Source organism: Ovis aries, chromosome 16 (genome assembly GCF_016772045.2).
Source record: "Ovis aries strain OAR_USU_Benz2616 breed Rambouillet chromosome 16, ARS-UI_Ramb_v3.0, whole genome shotgun sequence".
Classification (NCBI taxonomy): domain Eukaryota; kingdom Metazoa; phylum Chordata; class Mammalia; order Artiodactyla; family Bovidae; genus Ovis; species Ovis aries.
In genome coordinates, this window is record NC_056069.1 from 3,724,953 (window position 1) to 3,737,093 (window position 12,141).

At 47.4% G+C, this 12,141-nt stretch overlaps 1 long non-coding RNA gene across 3 annotated transcripts in view; it reads right to left on the reverse strand.

The window, feature by feature from the left end:
• Positions 1-12,141, reverse strand: part of LOC121816785 (uncharacterized) — a 118,082-nt gene that overhangs the window by 23,096 nt on the left and 82,845 nt on the right. For 2 of the 3 annotated variants that reach the window (XR_006056474.2, XR_006056475.2), the window contains one exon: positions 2,572-2,827. This is a non-coding gene — a long non-coding RNA (uncharacterized LOC121816785). The remainder of the gene's footprint in view (positions 1-2,571; positions 2,828-12,141) is intronic. The other variant, XR_009596705.1, reaches the window with a different exon arrangement.

Below are 12,141 nucleotides of genomic sequence, written 5' to 3' on the forward strand. Positions count from 1 at the left end.
GTGTGCTATATGTGTGAGTCGCTCAGTTGTGTCCAACTCTCTGTGACCCTATGGACTGTAGCCCACCAGGCTCATCTGTCCATGGGATTTCCCAGGCAAAAATACTAGAGTGGGTTGCCATCCCCTTCTCCAGGGGATCTTCCTGACCCAGTGATCAAACCCGGGTCTCCTGTATTGAAAGCAGATTCTTTACCACCTGAGCCACCAGGAAAGCCCTCCAGAACATTATTTCAATTGATATTTGGGATAACTTGGGACAAGGAGAGTCAGTCTCTGTGAGCATAAGTGACACAGTTGGGAAGCAGTAGAATTAGGATTGGAGCCCAGGTCAGTCTAACCCCAAAAACCATAGTTCGTGGATTACAGAAAGATGCTTATAGGGAGGCCCATGGATTCTGAGAAGGTGCATGCCGGAAATCGGGCCAAAGGTCATCACTGTAGAAAGCAAAGAATGAGGCACGGGTGGGGGAGGTGGCCTGAGGAAAGGCATGACCTAATACTGCTGAAGGCCTACAGGCGCCCCGGCCCAACAGCTCCAGGACCCCAGTCAGTCCTACCTATACCCTCATTTTCTAGAGGAAGAAACTGAGGATCACATTGCTGAGATCACTGCTCAAGGCCACACGGCCAGAAAAGAGAAATGCTAGAATCTGGACCCCATTCCGTTTGGCTCCAAGGTGCTCTCCATCACCAGTTCATCCTTCCAGATGTGGTAAGCTCCCTCTCCTGCCAGGTTGATGATCAAATCACCATCATCTGCATTCAGCTAAAATCTATGTAAAGTGGGACGGTCCAGAAGAAATTTAAATAAGACCTGTGCAAGACAACTGAAATAAATGTTAAACGGGGAAAGGAGCTCGGCCCTGAGAGAGGGATGAAATCATGGAAACCGGATTTGGAATGATTAACAATGGAAAAGATGTATGAAATGCAATCACTCCACATGGTAAGTGTGCAAAGTTTTCAACAAAAGAATGAGGAGGGAGCAGACAAGAGCCAAGTTTGGATGGAAGCTAAGTGAACAGAAAAGTAAAACTGTGAGACCAAATGTGTCTAGGTTGGTCAAAAGAGAAAGGAGTTTCCGGGTGAGTGACAATTTGTGGTTTCTTTTAGAAAAGAAAACCTTAACAGAGGCCTGCTAAGGCCCAGCCATTTTCAGGTAGGTTTATCTCATTTCACACATTTTCTCAGTTAATCTTTATAGGCTCCTTCAAAAATTCACCTAATTCTCATCTACATTTTACAGAGGAGAAAAATACAAGCTCAGAGACCTAATGGCTTTCCCAAGGTCACAGACCTTGAAAGCATAAACTGGGTCATGTCATTGTTCAGCATAAAAGCCTCTGGTGGCTTCCCATTGTTCCTAAATGAAGCATAAACATGGCACCAGGTCCTATAAAAATTGGGCCCCTGTTGGCTTCCCTTGTGGCTCAGCTGGTAAAGCATCTGCCTGCAACGTGGGATCCCTGGGTTGGGAAGATCCCCTGGAGAAAGGAAAGGCTACCCACTCCAGTATTCTGGCCTGGAGAATTCCATGGACTGTATAGTCCACGGAGTTGCAAAGAGTCGAACAGGACTGAGCGACTTTCACTGACATCTCTGACGTATCTAGAACGCTCTCCTCCCTCACTCTGAACAGTCCAGGTCCAAGTTCATTCTTCGTTTCTTGACTACACTGCTTTCTTTTCAGTGTGGGACCTTTAGATATGTTCTTTCAATGCCCACAAGAATGTTCTTCCTCTAGCTCTTGATCTGTCTGGATCCTTGGGTTGTTTAAGCTTTAGCTCAAGTGACTTTTCCTCCAAGGAGCTTTTCCTTGACTGCACAGTCCATGGAGGGCCCTCCCACTGCTCTCTTGGACAGCGCCCCATCTTTCACCACAGACTGTGTGACCAGTGTCATACTGGAGAGTCTGTCGTTTCTAGGAGTTCCACAAAGTCCCAGGATCATTAGATGACTTGTGCACTTGGCCTTGAACTTCAGCTCAGTGGAAGGAATGCTCTGATTGGCCAAGACCAGATCAAGTGATCATCCCTGACACACAGATGTGGAAGGGAGGATGAGGGGAGGAAGCAGAGTCAGTCTCCCCAGACACATGGACTCAGAGTGGAGTGGAGGTAGTTCCCCCAAGGGAAAACAGGGGGTGCCGCTAAGAGTGGGTGCTGAAGAGGCGAAAACTCCAGATGCCCTCCTGTGACAGTCTAATCCATCAAGGCAGGGGCTGCTTGAGGAGAAGCCGCCTGTTCTCCTCCTCCTCAGGAGTATAATCTGATTATAAAGGAAACCTGTAGCAGCTGAGCCTGCACAAAAGATTCTCCTAGGCCTGGTCCTTGGGGCCCCAGCTTCCTGACCCCAGGGTATGTTTATGTGGGGAAGAAGGACTCCACCCTGAGGAGCATCTGAACCAACTGAAGGGATGGGGTGATTTCTAAACAAGACAGATCCTGGGCTGGAGTTCTGATCTCCACTCCATCACGTGTCTTCTGCGTGATCCTGGGCACATCCTCTCTGAGCCTCAGCCTCCTAAGCAGTGAATATATGTCAGTAAAAATACCCACTTTGCAGGTTTACCCTGAGAATTCAATCAGTTTACATAGCAGAGGACTCCAGATAGTGACGAGTACCACATAACACTCAAGAGCCAATGATGCTGGTAATGCTGGCGATGCTGGCGATGCTGGCATTGTATAATGATGCTGGCGATGCTGGCGATGCTGGCGATGCTGGCGTTGTATAATGATGATGGTGATGCTGGTGATGCTGGTGTTGTAATGATGATGCTGGCGATGCTGGCGTTGTAATGATGATGCTGGCGATGCTGGTGATGCTGGTGGAGAAGACAACGACAGAGGAGAAAGTGGAGATCGTGATGATACTGGGGCTAGACTCCAATCTTCAGACTCATGGAAAGGACCTTTGAAAGCCATCCGAGTCATTTAACTCCTATAGGTCTCTTATACAAAACCCTAAGAGATAGGATTTGATTTTACCCAGGTTGAGGAAACTAAGGTTCAGAAGGAAGAAGACCTTGCCCAGGAAGCTCTTGGGCAGAGATGGGCATGAAGCCCAAGTCAGTTAACTGGGTTTCTCTACCAAGAGCCTGCTACCACCCAGTAGTCTGAGGGATTCTTTCAGTCTAGCAAAGTGTAAGCAGTACCTCCACACAAGCACACCCTGAATTTGTGAATTTACATCCACGCACTGGAGAAGGGGCCGCTGCATTGTGGGACCTTCATCTCTTTTTCTCTGGGCTTTTTTCTACCTTCTGTGAGCACCAGACAAAAGATTCTATTTAAAAAGAAAATACACACAAATTGTAAAAAAACACCCAGATTTCCAAGGCAATTTCACATCTGCACCGAAATTCCTCTACTTACAAACACTCACAGATAAGAACAAAGCCATGCACTAAAGAAAATGTAGGCCAACTCTGCCTGCTCCCCACAGATGGTGTAAAGCAGTCATGCGCATCCATTTTAGTCTTGGCCATCGCGTTATTCATTAGTGTTGGCTCATGAGCTGTTTAAAGAAGTGTCTTCTTACCATGAAAAGAAGAAAGTCAAAGTAAAAACATCTTTGGATACATTTTTGAAGAGCTGAAAAGAACCAAGTAGAGCTAGAGTCAATGCCAGTGTATCACTGGTTCTTTTGTAAACCTCAATTTTACACAGACACACACACTGCAGAGACTTATATATAATGTCTCTTTGGACTTAGAAAGAAATGGAACTAAACACCACCTTTTGGACGTGCGTTTGTACATGACTGCTTTCTGAATTTCTATCGGCAGCAATACCACTGAGCATTACCTTATTTTCACAAGACAACTAATGGTATTCTCTAGAGATAGCCAAGCTTAATAGCTCACTCACTGTTGCCTACGAAGCAGCCATTCCCCACCACTTCCTTCTTCCCTAGTGAAGTCTCTAACAACAGAAGTTGGAAATGGCAGATATTTTCTTAGATTCCCTTGCATATATAGTTCTGACCCATGAAATGTAAGAACTCTCTAAGGAACACCTTGATAATAAGAAACAGATATAGGAGGAGAGGCCTTGTGCTTCCTGCTTTGGATATTACCCCATGAAGATGTGACTCCTGGAGCTGCCACAGCCATCTTGGAACCATGAAGTCACAAAGACCCTGATGCTAGGAAAGACTGAAGGCAAAAGGAGAAGGGGGAGGCAGAGAACGAGATGGTTAAGACAGCATCACCGAGTCACTGGGCATGAATCTGAGTAAATTCAAGGAGATAGTGGAGGACAGAGGAGCCTAGTGTGCTACAGTCCATGGGGTCACAAATAGTCAGACACAACTCAGTGAATGAACAACAACAAAAGACAAAAATCAACAGGCTAAAGACGGCAGAGCTGAAGGACAGAAAGATGCTGGCTTCTTGATGACAAAGTTGAACTGTGAACCAAGATCCTGGGATGTTGGTGCCTGAGCTGGAGCAGAGCTCCCATCTGCAGACCTGCTGCTATACCCTGCTGCCTCCACAAACCAAAACTAATGTTAATTGAGCATTTACTAAGTACCAGACATTCTTCTGAAGCACTTCACATGTGTTATGTTTAAATCTCACAGCAATCCTATGAGATAAATCCTAACTAACCCCATTCTCCAGAAGAGGAAATTGAGGCTTAGAGGTTTTAAGCATCTTGCCTAAAACCACACAGCCAGTGTGTGACTGAGCCAGGATTTAAACTCCAGAGCTCAAACCTATAGCCACTTTGCTTTACTGTCTCACCCTCCTATTCCTTCTCTCCAGCCTAACCTCTAAGCAGACTGACAAATCGTCCGGATGTTTTTGGAAGGTACACCCGAGCTGTTTCCTGACTTGCTATTGCCCACATAATGCCTTGTATATGCTTGGGAGCCCAGATGCTTGAGCTACTAACTGCCTGAGAAATCCAAGAAGTCTTCCACGAAGAGGTTTTTCTGAGTAGATTGTTTTAAAAGATAAGTTTGAATTTGCCAAACAAATGGAATGAAGAGGGAGTGTGTACTAGTCTGAGTTCATAGTTACAAGAACAGATTATGACTTCCGCTCTTTTAAACAGGAAAGGAATTCATGAAGAGGGTGCTTGGAGCTCACAGAACTACTGGGAGGAATGGAGAACCACATTCTAAGGCACAGGGCCAAGAGGTTTGCTGTGAATCATGTCACTGCTGCTGCTAGGTCGCTTCAGTCCTGCCCGACTCTGTGAGACCCCATAGACGGCAGCCCACCAGGCTCCCCCGTCCCTGGGATTCTCCAGGCAAGAACACTGGAGTGGGTTGCCATTGCCTTCTCCAATGAAAGTGAAAAGTGAAAGTGAAGTCGCTTAGTCATGTCTGACTCTAAGCGATCCCACGGACTAGCCTACCAGGCTCCTCCGTCCATGGGATTTTCCAGGCAAGAGTACTGGACTGGGGTGCCATTGCCTTCTCCGAATCATGTCACAGTACTAGTCTAATGAAGACCTCATAATCATTGCCCCCGCCCAGCACCACAGTGCCACCACCAGGCTGGAGAGGATTCTGCAGGCCCCTTCTGCTCTGGGGAATAGCTCCTGATCTCAAGGCCAGGTCAAGTGCATCTGACTGGCAGAGCCTGGGTCACATGCCATGACCTAGCTGCAAGGGAGCCTGGGAAAGGACCTGTTGGCATTCTCAGCGCATATTCTGGAAAATGGCCTCCACACCCACCAAGACTCAGCGGAAGGGCATTCAGAAGCTGGATGGCCCAAGACACTGTCAAGCTGTCATGTGTCCACAGCAGGCAGGCATTTAAGGCAAAGGGAACAAATCTTTCAAAGGCACAGAAAGCACGTGTTGTCTTGGCTCAGAGCAATGAGATGGACACTGTGCTCCTTAGACTATATATTTAGTGCTGACTTACGCCTCCAGAGTTGCTCTCTGGGCAGCTTGCCTTTGCATTTCAGCGTCTTCTGTCTGCAAGGGTGGACTTTGTTCTTGACGGATCTCAGAAGGCCTGGAGGGGTGCCAGGGGTTCCAGAAAGATTCAACTGATCTAAGAAGAAAGAGGAGGTAACAGGAGCAGAAGGATACACCACAATGCAGAATCCTTTTGTCCAAGGCCCAGCTCCCAGGAGAGGCAATTCACAAAGGATCCTGGCACATAAAACTGCCCTTTCCGAAGACAGCAGAGCCCCACAATTCTTCTTAAAGGGCCAGCTGCTGCCTGCAGAATCCTTTCACCCCGAAACCTTCTCCAACCGCACAGAGCTCAGAGGGATGGGGGTAATGTCTTCTCTAGGTCTTTCTCCCTCTCCCAGCCAATGACAACCTGGGATAGCCTTCCCCCTTCAAATAGGAAATAGAAATCCTGCTCCAGGCTCTGGTCGCAATAAAGTCACAATGAATGAGTGTCAGAGAGTAGCAAAAACGTAGCTGGAATCAGAGCTCCCTGTTGGAAAGGCATGAGGCTTCTCTGGCCAGAGCAGCGACCCATCCTGTCTGCACTCACTCTCCTGCCTTCAAGAGCGGCAGCTGTGGGAACCTATCCTCGGAGATGTTGAGGGGACATACTCCAGACAGGCCGGTGAAGGCAGAAGTGACGGGAGGATCTTGACCTGCCCCCTTATTCCCATTCAGCCAACGTGACCCCTTGTGCAGACCCCTTTTCTCACCCCCAGATTGGAAATCTGCATGGCAGCCCGTCTGGCACCTGCGGTCACTCTCTGCCCCTCCCTCTCCCAAATCGAAACAGCAGCTCCAGGATACCTCCCAGACACATCACCTCTCTCCAGAGTAAGCCCAAAGGTTCCCTTAATGGGACCCTGGTCCCTAGTCTTACCCTCTCTAGAGTATTGCCCCAGGGTGATGGACAACATTTCTTGTGTCCTAGTAAAACACTCTTGCACAAGAAAAGTAGCTCTTTGCTCTCCGTAAGGCTGCGGTTCTCCATCTAACGCAGCTCTCACCCCCCAGCTGACATTTGGCAATGTCTGAAGACTTTTTTGGTTGTCAAACAGGAGCCGGGGGGTGCTACTGGCATCTAGTAAGTAGATACCAGAGATACTGCTAAGCACCTACTAAGATACTGCTAAGCATCCTGCAATGCACCGAACAGCCCCCACAATGGAGGATTACCCAACACCCCAAATGCCAAGGGGGCCCAGGTTGAGAAACTCTGCGTTAAGGTGAAGCTGCCCAACCCAGGTTCTGACGGCCCTTCTAAGCCTCCCATGGTCCACCACAAAGGCTTGCCCACCACAGCTTCATTCATCTTTGGCCTCCATCCCTGAATGCCCTGCCTATGTCCTTGTACATGACTTCAGGACTGGGTACCCGCTCAAGGCAGGAACACAGACGCCCCAGCCCCCAGCTACCTGCCTGAGTTCCCGAGGACGGGCTCCCTGCAGGCCTTAGAGTGCCTTGGCAGCCCTCCCAGCAGAACCAGGGAGACACAAGTTCCAGTAACCCTCTCACCATTCGGAGGGTTTCTCTTTCCAAAGAGACTGGAGACGAGCCTTCACAAGAGGGAGAGACAGGCAAGTGCCCCTCCCAGGAATCACTCTGTTTGGGAGGAAAAGATATGCTAAATAGCAACAAGACTTCAATCACACCTCCTGCCCTGAGGCCCTGTGTCACACTTCTTGCCAGGAAGGTTAGCCAAGGTTGGGGCCCACATGGCTGTATTTCAGTTCAGTGGAGGGAACTGGGACAAAGATGGCCTGAGCCATTGTCTGATTCAACACGCTCCTGGCCATTGCTCCCCTTCAGGCTGAGTACCCCAGCCAAGGGGCTGACCCCTGGCCAGAACTTGCTGCCTCTGTGCCTTTGCTCACACTGGACTCTCTCCCTGGAAGGTGTTTCAGGGGAAACTGCTAACTCTACATGCCCAGGCCCCCTATTAGCTGCTGCCCAGGGAGCATCCTCTATCCCACTGTTAGAACAATTCGAAGAATTGATGCTTTCAAACTGGTGCTGGAGAAGACTCTTGAGAGTCCCTTAGACAGCAAGGAGGTCAAACCAGTCAATCCTAAAGGAAATCAACACTGAATATTCATTGGAAGGACTATTACTGAAGCTGAAGCTCCAATACTTTGGCTGCCTGATGCAAAGAGACAACTCAATGGAAAAAGACCCTGATGATGCTGGGAAAGATTGAAGGCAAAAGTGGGGGCGGGGGGAGCAGAGGATGAGGTGGTTAGATAGGGTCACCAACTCAATGGACATGAATTTGAGCAAACTCCGGAAGCTAGCAGAGGACAGAGGAGCCTGGCATGTGGGGTCCAGTCGGATCTGACTTAGCAACTAAAGAACAACAACAAGAACCATCAGAGCATTTTGAAACATGTTTCCAGTTGGCTTCTAGTCCTAAACCCTTCACACTAATGAGTAGTGACTTTCCCAAGGGCAGTAGGTCAGCACTCCTCTTGAAACCCTCAGTGCCTGGCACAGGGCTGGGCCCCAGAAAGAACAGCTAACGGAGTAAATAAGCCATCTCTGCCCTGACCGCTCTTCCTCTTTGCCTTCTCTCAGGTTGTTCCTTCAGTCTGGAACACCCTTCCCGCCACCCACTGCATGGCCCATCTCCCCACACTAGGACGTCACTGAAATATGGCTTCACAGAGCCACTCCACCCAAGAGGCATCCCCAGTCCCGGGCCCTGGTGTGTGCCCTGCCATATGGACCAATAACAGCCATCATCTTTTCTCACAGCCTTTTCCAGGCTTCTGCACATGCTCTTCTAAGCAGCCTCTGCTTAACCACCTCCTGGATTGAGAGATGCCCTCCACTCCTCCTTTTGTAAGAAACACAACTGGTGTCCAGAGCAAGCTGCCAGGAGACAGTGCCCTTCACCTTAGGCTGCCTTCCTGACACTTATTCCGCTTCCCCTCATCCTTTCCAGCAGAGCCCACATGCCTTGAAGAGGCTGAAGATGCCAGTCACCTGCTTTCCTAGTCTGCTTTGAGGGGGCATAGGCACAATCCTGGCCAGTGTGAGCAGGGCAAACGCTGGCTGGGGGCTTCTGGGAAAAGTTTCCTCTCCCTCTCCTTTGCTGGGTGAAGTTGAGGGGTGCATGAAACCACTGCCTGATGTGGGAGCGATGCTGCACCGTGAGATGTTACTAATTATCTGCGGACGGTAGGAAGAAATCTCTGTGACCTGAGGACACTGCTGGGCCACTGCACAGCTCAGGGACTCCCTGACTCTAGACTCCTTCTTATGTGAGATAATACATGTTTTCACTATTTAACCCAGTGGTTTTCACACTGTGGGTTGTACTCCTTAATAAGGCGTGGGATTATTTTACTGGGCCATAGCCAGCATCTTCTTTTAATGGGATAGAAAAGAATCAACTAAAATAGAAAACATTAGAAAGCATCCCACAAAGTAAAGTTAAGTCGTGTTTTTGAAAATGTGCTTCAGTTCATATTCTGTGCACGTGTATGTGTGGGTACACTGAGTGGCAATGAATAATGTGTTTTCTTACTATGTCTTGAAGGATTATTAAAAGCAAAACTTAAAAGCTAGTCTTAGTGAGAATCCGTTACTTGCAGCCAAATACATCATATCCCATTCAGCCACTCTTTAGCATGCCTGTGAACGTCTGCTTACAGCTTGAGTTGTTTGTTGATTTGGATGGAGGTGAGAAGAAAATTCCAAACAATTGGAGACAATAACCATGAAATTCTAGAAGGATTATATACATGTATTAATTCATAATATCTTGCTTCTCACTTAAAAAAAATTTTTAATGAAAAAAATTATAGAACTCCAGTCTGCAAATTCAGACCCCCCTAAAAAGACTCTCCTACATCAAAACATTGGCAAATGAGCATATACGTATATGGTTTTGGCTAAAACAAAATGCTGATGGCATATACATATCATTTTGGTACCATAATTTCTTATGGTAATCAAGCTTTTTTTAATTGACTGGGCACCATTCTCTATCACATTGCCCAGGGAGCTCTATTGTTTAATATCTATGTTCTACAATCGATCATAACCCATGAGAGCAGAAAACATGACCATCTCGTCCATCACTTCATGCCCTAGCACAGTACCAAGTACACAGGAAATTCTTAATAGGTGTTGTTTCAGTGGATAAATCACTTAACAAATGAACAAACAAAACCATTGCTTTATTTTATTGGTTCATTTGATCCCCCACAAAAGCCTTGTGGGGTAGAGAGGGCTTATATATTTTTATTCTAACACTGGTGATGAATTAATTGAGGCTCACAAGAGCTAACTGCCTTAAGCCAACACTAGTACTGAGAGCCAAGTTAAGGCCCCAGAACTCTTAGCTCGTGGGGTTACTCAGCTGCAAGAGGGTTATGCTGTGAGGCCATCCCATTACCAGGGATCCTTCCTTACATTCCACTTCCAGTGCTTTGATTCTGTGATTTATTCAGAATGCTGAAGAGAAAGAATTCTCTCTCTGTTTTGCGAGTCCCATTAACATTTGGAGGGTTATTGGTGAAGTTTTATTAGGAAATTGGCTTTTTTAAGTGGGAGCCTACAGCCAGAGGCCAACATTTGTTCCCCCCAAAGGGAATGTTTCCAATTTTATAATAGCAGTTGACGGGAAAAGATTATTTCTGACAGAAATTCACTTTACAGTTGACTTTGTTGGGTCACATCTATTCAGTCAAGTAAAAGATTCCTGATCCTGAATAGTCAACCAGTTGCTATTAAAAATCTTTATATCTTTGGTTTAGCTTGTGCTTCAATTTCCTTGAGCATCTACTTTTTTATATTCTAGGACACGCATGGTTGCTTATAAAAGAACACATATAAAGTCTTCTTATTCAGGACTTCCCACGTGGTCCAGGGGTAAAGAATCTGCCTTCCAATGCAGGGGATGCTGGTTCAATCCCTGGTCAGGGAACCAAGAGCCCACATGCCAGGGGGCAACTAAGCCCGTGTGCCACAGCTAAGACCTGATGCAGCCAAATACATTTAAAACAACTTTTAAGTCCTCTTGTTCGTGTGTGCATGCTCTGTGCTCAAAAATGTGGCAAGGGGCAGGCATGAGGGAGTCTTCTTGGGTGTGGAGCCAGTTCTAGATCTTGATCCAGGCAGTGGTTTCCCAGTGTGCACACGAAAAGGCCCTCAGGTCCTTTAAGACCCGAGTACTTTGCTGTTTAAGATACACTTAAATAAAAAAGTTTTTTTTTTAATATGCTGGGTTTTAATTTTATAAAGAGCTAGAACATGGGGAATGGAACTAGCGCTTCCTAGAGCAAACCAGTTCAAGTCTACAAACATTTATTAAGTGCTTACTATGTACAGGGCTTCCCAGGGGCACAGTGGTAAAGAATCTGCCTGCCAATGCAGGAGACACAAAAGCCGTGGGTTCAATCCCTGGATCAGGAAGATTCCCGAGAAGAAAATGGCAACCCACTCCAGTATTCTTGCCTGGAAGATTCCAGGGACAGAGGAGCCTGGAGGGCTATAGTCCATGGGGTCCCAAAGAGTCAGACACGACTGAGTGACTGAGCACACACACACTATGTACAAGGCCAGGTGCCACACCTTGAATGAGACAGATTATAGTGATCATACTAATTATAAATAGTCCTTGACACAAGGTGGGTCCTCAAGAAACAGTTGTGGAATTAACCTACGAGTTAATCAACAGCTAGCACAGAGGAGTTTCCCTCCAGGTGGCATTAGCACTAAAGAACCCGCCTGCCAAGGCAGGGGATAAGAGATGTGGGTTTGATAACTAGGTTGGGAAGATCCCCTGGAGGAGAGCATGGCAATCCACTCCAGTATTCATGCCTGGAGAATCCCATGGACAGAGGGGCCTGGCGGGCTACAGTCCATGGGGTCGCAAATAGTCAGACATGACTGAGGCAACTTAGCACGCACACACAGAGGAGTTAGTTTAAAAAAGGAACAGAGATGTACTGTTTCCTGATCCAGAAGAAGGAAGACAAAACTGAATGAGCATACTGGCCCATGGGGATGATCAATCCCCATGTATATAGTTGGTCTTGATTCGGGAATATCAGCAGGCAGTCATCTCTGCGGAAAAGATTAACTTGTACCTGCTACATTCCACACCTTAACCCAGACAACGGGAACAGCAAGCTGTTCACTGTGGGAGATGAGAAAAGAGAAACCTGAGGTGGCTGCTGTGGGGCATGAGGAAGTTATCGGACATCTCGCCGT